This window comes from Dipteris shenzhenensis, chromosome 30 (genome assembly GCF_047967505.1).
Source record: "Dipteris shenzhenensis isolate YYH24624 ecotype China chromosome 30, Dip_SZ_1.0, whole genome shotgun sequence".
Taxonomy (NCBI): Eukaryota; Viridiplantae; Streptophyta; class Polypodiopsida; order Gleicheniales; family Dipteridaceae; genus Dipteris; species Dipteris shenzhenensis.
The window spans coordinates 170,347-177,725 of NC_141625.1; positions in this window are offsets into that span (position 1 = coordinate 170,347).

Genomic DNA, 7,379 nt, shown 5'->3' on the forward strand with positions numbered 1-7,379 from the left:
AGTTCTCATCTCCAGTCACAATGAAATACTTGCTAGCATGCTAGCATAAAGCATCAAACCCTTGAGGAGATGACACACAATTACTTTGCCATGCCTCCCTTAAATAATGTATAATCTATATTCATTACGTTGAAACTTGAATTATTGCTTGTGAACAACTCCACGTACCCCTAACATGCTTAACTATTGAGCCTCATGGGCTACCTTGGGTTAATCAAATGCTACTCCATACGGGTTGTCAAATCTTGCTTAAAATTTTGCTTGCCAATGAAGGTGCTTTACATGATGTTTTACTTGAGCCCAGCATGCTTCAAGTTCTCTTCATGATGTTGCTCCAACAACCCATGATCGATCCTTAGGTTGCATCACTATTAGTTCCTACTATTGCTCACCCCTAAGGCTATTAAATGGTTTGGTGCCACTTGAACTATTTTCAATAGCCTTTCATAGTCCAAACCCCCTCTCATCTAGAGTCATGTGTTTAGATACACCCTTGGTAGTATATTGTGTATCAAGGGGCTTGTACAATACTCAAACACATATATAAATGAATGAAAAAGAAGATTAGGGTGGTTCTGCACCCACCAAAACTTGTGTGGCTCTCTGTCTCTCTGTCTCTCTCTCTCTCCTTCTTCCGTTCTTGCTTCCGTTGAGAGCACTCTCAACTGGTATCAGAGCCCGACGGACCTAGCTGAGCGTGCATGAATGCTTGGAAGCTCAACAGCTCTATGGGAGGAAGGAGAAGCTCTGTGGGAAGCTTTGTGGACGACTTTACTTGCATCCAAGTGTGTAGAGACCTTGGAGGAACCTTTGGAAAAGTTACTTTGGTTTTGCGAAGTGGTTGTTCAAAGAAAAAGTTGTTTTTTGAGCTTTTCCCTGTTCCATTCGATGACAGCCTGAGACTCCATATTGACTTGTAGAGGCAACTATTGCTTGCTTTTGGTGTCCACTTCACTTCAGGAGCTTGGAAACACCTTTATTATTGAATCTGGGATCATTTCATTGGATTTCTGACTCATTGTGTCAGTTTCTGCATTTTTTGCCCGGGTGTTGGAACTCAAGTTTGGAGCAACCATTTGTAGATCTGTCAGTTCCGATGGACTCAGGAGGTCCTAAAACTTCTATGTTGCTCATCATTCGCACTCCGGTGAAGTTTACAAACAGCTCTGTTTCCAAAAACGTTTTTTAGTCCGTGTGTTGGACCTAGTGATTGAGACCACAGTTTCCAAAACCGTCTGTCCCATTGCGTTCCGACGCCCAAAAACCACTACCTTCTTGCATGATTCAATGGAGGATTTTCAGAGTTATAGATCTCTGTGTATTCGATTTCGTCTCTCTGTTATGCATTTTTCATTCTAAGGTTTTGAAACCTTAGATTTATGCCACATGGCAGTGGATAAGTGTTGACTCCCATTTCTCACTCATCGGTTGGGATTTTGGAGTTCTGGCAAAAAAGAGATATTTACAGATTTTCTGCTGATTCCGATTATGCAATGGCACCCATGTTTTGAGGCATCTCAGGTTCTATTTTCAGTAGCGGTCATTACCATGGGACTATGATTTCTTGAGCATACCTTATGCAGATCACTTTGGTTGCAGTTTGAGCAGTGTGTGCTCATTCGTGGTATGCATTGGGTTGCAATGGATGATTTACAGGCCATTTGGATGCATTGCGGTCCTTATTGGATGCGCTGATAGGCCCAAATTGCCTTGTGGGATGCTATTTTTTATGGATGCTTTGCACATGGATGCTATTTTATGCTGAGGGACAGCTTTGACACTTTGCAGGTGATGCACTGATAGTGCTATGCTCTCTTGGATGAGATATTATTGATGCATATGCCAGTGGACGGTGTTTATGCTTGAGTCATTTGGCACTTATTGGCATTTTCTTTTGGGCCAGATTTGCTCATATGAATGCATAGTATATGCACATGAGTCAGATGCATCTTTTGATGCTTTGAGCTTTGAGCTTTGGTGATATTTCACTCTATCGTGGCATACACATTTGGGTGCACCTGGTATTTGGTGTGATTCTCTCTTGCAAGCACTAGCATTTGGGATTTTGTTTCATTTGCATCATCGCATTCTCTTCCATGTCTGAAAAGGAGTTTTTCAGCATTCAAAAGTTTGATGGGACAAACTTTTCTTTGTGGAAAGAACAAATAAGGGATGTGCTTATTCAAAAGAAGCAGATTAAACCCTTGGCAGGGATTGTAGCTAAGCCTGCAAATATGTCCGAGGATGATTGGAATGAGTTGGATGCATTAGCAAAGTCTACTATTATGTGAAGATAGTGGGAGAGAGGGAAGGAGTCTCACTTGCAGCTTTCTCACATGCACAATGGGGGAATACACACAAAGGTGGAGGCTGAAAACAGTTTTCCTCTTCTTAGTTGTGTAAACCAAAAGAACTCTAGTACAAAGAAAATAGAAGAACCCTATATGTGGGTCTCAAACCAAACTCTACTAACTAAGGTGGCTTACTAACTGAGCCACAAACTAGAGTAGATAAGGATAGCTGTCATCCAGCTATTATTCATGGGCGGTGTACCAACCACATCTCCAGCTAACAAGTCGGTGACATAAATACACAACGGTCACCCTGGCATATCGCGAGTGTGGAGCTCGATATCTCAACACTCCCCCTCGAGCTCAATCCTAATTCCTCCACACCAAGCAGGTCTCTGAACTTGCACAGCTTCTTTGCGCCCAATGCTTTCGTGAATATGTCAGCTACCTGATCCTCTGTGCTGACATAAACTAGATCAATAAGACCTAGTAAAACCTTCTCCCACACATAGTGATAATGCATCTCAATGTGCTTTGTTCTAGCATGAAAGACTGGGTTCTTTGCCAAGTGTATGCTGCTCATGTTGTCACAATAAATGACAACTGGCCCATCTGTAGACTGATGCATATCATAGAGTATCTTATGCAACCAAGCTACCTCACATCCAGCCATTGCTGCACCCCTGTACTCAGCCTCTGTGCTCGACAAGGCAACTGTAGGCTGTTTCTTGCTGCTCCAAGTGACTGCAGCACTCCCAAAAGGGAACACATATCCATTGGTAGATCGTCTATTAGAAATACTACCAGCCCAATCAGCATCAGTGTATCCATGCAGCTGTATCTGAACCCCAGCCTCATAAAACAGTCCATACTGCAATGTGGACTTCACATACCTAAGTATGCGTCTAGCTGCATCCAAATGCAGTTTCCTTGGAGCCTACATAAACTGACTTACCAATCCAACAGCATAGCTTAGATCTGGCCTGGTAATAGTCATATAAATCAAACTTCCTACTATGCGACTGTACTATGCGACTGTACTATGCGACTGTATGCGACTGTACATAGTAGGGTCTTCCAAAAGCTCACCTGCATTTGTGCTCAGCTTCACATTCTGTTCCAGAGGAACTGAAATAGGCTTACAGCCTGTCATCCCATATTTGGACAGCATGTCCAATCCATACTGCCTCTGCAAGAGCTCTATCCCACTTGGTGATCTAATCACCTCAATGCCCAAGAAATAACGTAGCTCTCCCAAATCCTTCATCTCAAACTTCTGCCTCAATGGCATTTTCACATGAAGGATATCTTCATCACTATCACCTGTGATGATCAATATTCAACATAAATGACAAGCAGCATAATCCCTTTCTTTGTTTTTCTCACATAGAGTGAGAAATCTGCCTTGGAAATCTGAAAGCCAATAGTGACAAGATACTGTCCTATCTTGTCAGACCATGCTCTAGGTGCTTGCTTCAAGTTTTCTCTCTGCACATTGTGCAACTCCTGTTTGAGTTGCATTTTCCTGGCTTGCATATTTGTGTTGTACATTTTTGCCAAAGTATCCCATGCCTCCTTTGGCGCACTCGCATCCTGAATATGCACAATTATGGAGTTCGAAATACTAATAGACAGCCAGTACATAACTTTCCTGGCTCTCTCATGCCATCCTTTAAATGCCTGCATTTCCTGTTGATTGGGAATATTAGGAAGAACAGGTTCTTCTTCATTTCCTGTAATGAACTCCCAATAGCCTTTTCCCATCAAGAAATTCGTCATTCTAAACTTCCATGCCTAGAAGTTGTTCTTGTCAAGCTTTTCAGTGACAATCTGTGAAAGAGAATCAGATGCCATTATCGAACACTACAAAATATTCTGTCACTGCAAAAAAACACAGCTTTTGCCTCACACGGGTAGATCTGCAAAACTGACGAAAGAGGTATTTCACCACACAGTCACTTCCTAGTGACGATTTGGCATCAACAAGCAACAAGCATGAATCTGCAACTCCCAATATCTCTACACACAGGCATACGATGCAATTTCTGTGGTAACTTTTCACCGACTAGCCGCGCAATGGTCACACAGCCAAAATAGGGCCTTTTTCTAAGTGCCTGCGAAGAACTTCCGCCTTCAAAACGGGCCCGAAATGGCCTCGAATCAGAAAAATCAAGTCACTGGGGGCTTCGCCCTTCCTACAGCATATACTGCACTCTTGCCACACCGCGAAGGGCATCTCAATCTGAGACAGTGCACTCTTGCACTTCTGGCTATGCTACCTGCAGAGATTTGCTCCCAAACTCGAAATAGGAAAGCAACACTGGTCCTCTTACCAGGACACCACGAAGTTGGCTTGCTTTCTTGAGCTCCTTACCACGAACAAGGCTCTGATACCATGTGAAGATAGTGGGAGAGAGGGAAGGAGTCTCACTTACGGCTTTCTCACATGCACAATGGGGGAATACACACAAAGGTGGAGGCTGAAAACAGTTTTCCTCTTCTTAGTTGTGTAAACCAAAAGAACTCTAGTACAAAGAAAATAGAAGAACCTTATATGTGGGTCTCAAACCAAACTCTACTAACTAAGGTGGCTTACTAACTGAGCCACAAACTAGAGTAGATAAGGATAGCTGTCATCCAACTATTATTCGTGGGCGGTGTACCAACCGCATCTCTAGCTAACAAGTCGGTGACATAAATACACAATGGTCACCCTAGCATATCGCGAGTGGAGCTCAATATCTCAACATATTAGACTTCATCTTGCAGAGTCAGTTTATTTCACAGTAGTAAATGAGCAGACTACAGAAGATTTGTGGAAGAAACTACGTGCCACTTATGAGAAGGAAATGCCTCTAATAAAGTTTACCTCGTGAAGAGGTTGTTTGAGCTGCAGATGAAGGAAGGGGTCTCCATTGCTTCTCACTTGAATGAATTCAATATTATTTTCAGCCAGCTTCAGGCTCAGAAGATGAATTTTGATGCAGAGACTAAGGCAATATTTCTCTTATGTTCATTGCCATCCTCATGGGATACCTTCTGTACAGCTGTCAGTAACTCTGCACCTAGTGGAGTACTGAAATTTGATGATGTTGTGGGTAGCTTGTTGGCCAAGAAGATTAGACGGAAGTCTATGGATGGCAACAAGCAGGATGCAGCCTTAAATGTGCAAAGGGGCAGATCATAGTTCAGGGGGAAGTCCCAAGAACGAGGGAAGTCACGTAGCAAATCCAAGGCATGGAACATTGAGTGTTACCATTGTGGCAAGAAGGGCCATATGAAAAAGGATTGCTACAAGCTAAAAAGAGAGCAAAAGGATAAGAAAAAGAATGCAAATTGGGGTGCAAATCAAAAGGAAGAGAGTCCAAGGGAGGACAAAGGAAAAGTGAAGATCGAGGAGATCAATGCAGTCACACATGATAGTGACAATGACGTTCTCTTCATGTCTAGTTTATCTGCACAGTTGCTTACCACTTCAGATGATGCATATTCCCAGGATTGGATTTTGGATTTTGGTGCTTCATTCCATGTTATTCCCCATAGGGAATGGTTCTCCACTTTTGACAGTGGAAAGACAGGTTGTGTGCATCTTGGAAATGACTATGCATGTGACATAGTGGGAGCAGGTGACATAAAGTTTTCTTTTGCAAATGGGTTTGCATTTATTTTGAAACATGTGAGACATGTGCCTAAGTTGACCAAGAGTCTTATTTCAGTGGGTCAGCTAGATGATGCTGGTTTTCACACCACTTTTGGCTTTCAGAGTTGGAAAATTCAAAAGGGCTCTATGCTTTTGGCCAGGGGTGCCAAGTGTGGGACTTTGTATCCCTTACATGTATCAGGGGTATTTGATCATGTTGTTGCAATAACCGAGCAGCCAAGCACTTCTTTGTGGCATTGCAGGTTGGGGCACATGAGCCAGAATGGAATGAAACTCTTATGCCGTTTGGGTTATGTACCGCATTTGAGTTTCTCTGATTTTGAATTTTGTGAGCACTGTCTTTATGGGAAGTAGACTAAATCAGCCCATAAAAGAAGGGGAAAGAAAGAGTTTGAAATGCTTGATTTGGTGCATTCAGACATATGTGGTCCCATGCCTACACGGTCATTAGGCGACGGTCATTAGGCGGGGCTGAATACTATGTGACATTCATTGATGATGCAACTAGGAAAGTGTGGGCTTATGCTATAGCTCGAAAGAGTGATGTGTTCCAGGTATTTCAGAAATGGTTGGCCTTGGTTGAGAATCAGTCAAGTAGAACACTTAAATGCCTACGGACTGACAATGGTGGAGAGTATCTCTCTCATGACTTTCAGCATTTCTGTGATACACGTGGGATTAAGAGGGAGCTCACATCCCCTCATACTCCGGAGCAAAATCCAGTTGCAGAAAAGATGAATCGTACCATTCAAGAAAGGTTGGAATGCATGCTTTCCAATGCAACTCTTTCTGGTGGTTTTTGGGATGAGGCAATAAAGACTGCAGTACATGCGATCAATAGATCACCTAGTAAGAGTTTGGATGGTGGTATTCCTGAAGAGGCATGGAGTGGCAAGAAGTCCTCTTACTCTCATTTGCGTATATTTGGGTGTGAGGCATATGCACATGTGCCACAAGAGCATCGAAAGAAGCTAGATCCTAAGTCTAGGAAATGCATCTTTCTGGGTTATGGTGAAAGTGGAGAGATGGGCTATCGTCTCTGGGATCCAGAAGCAAAGAAGATCATATTCAGCCATGATGTGGTCTTCAATGAGAAGAAGATGCATAAGGCACCCATGAGGGATGTGGAAATGAGGAGAATCACTTTCCAGGATGTGAATCCACCTACATATGTTGATAGACAGCAAGCTGTCCATGCACCAAATGTGCAAGAAATGGTACCACCAAGTACTCCCACAGGTATACGATCAAGGGTAGATGATGAATCATCTATGGTGGAAATAATGAGCCAAATGTGGCTGATATGCAAATGGGATAGCAAGCTGAAATGCCTTTGAGAAGATCATCTAGAGTGTCTAGACCACCTGATAGGTTTGTTCCAGGGGTAGACTATGTGATGCTTACTGATTTCGGGGAGCGTTCTTGCT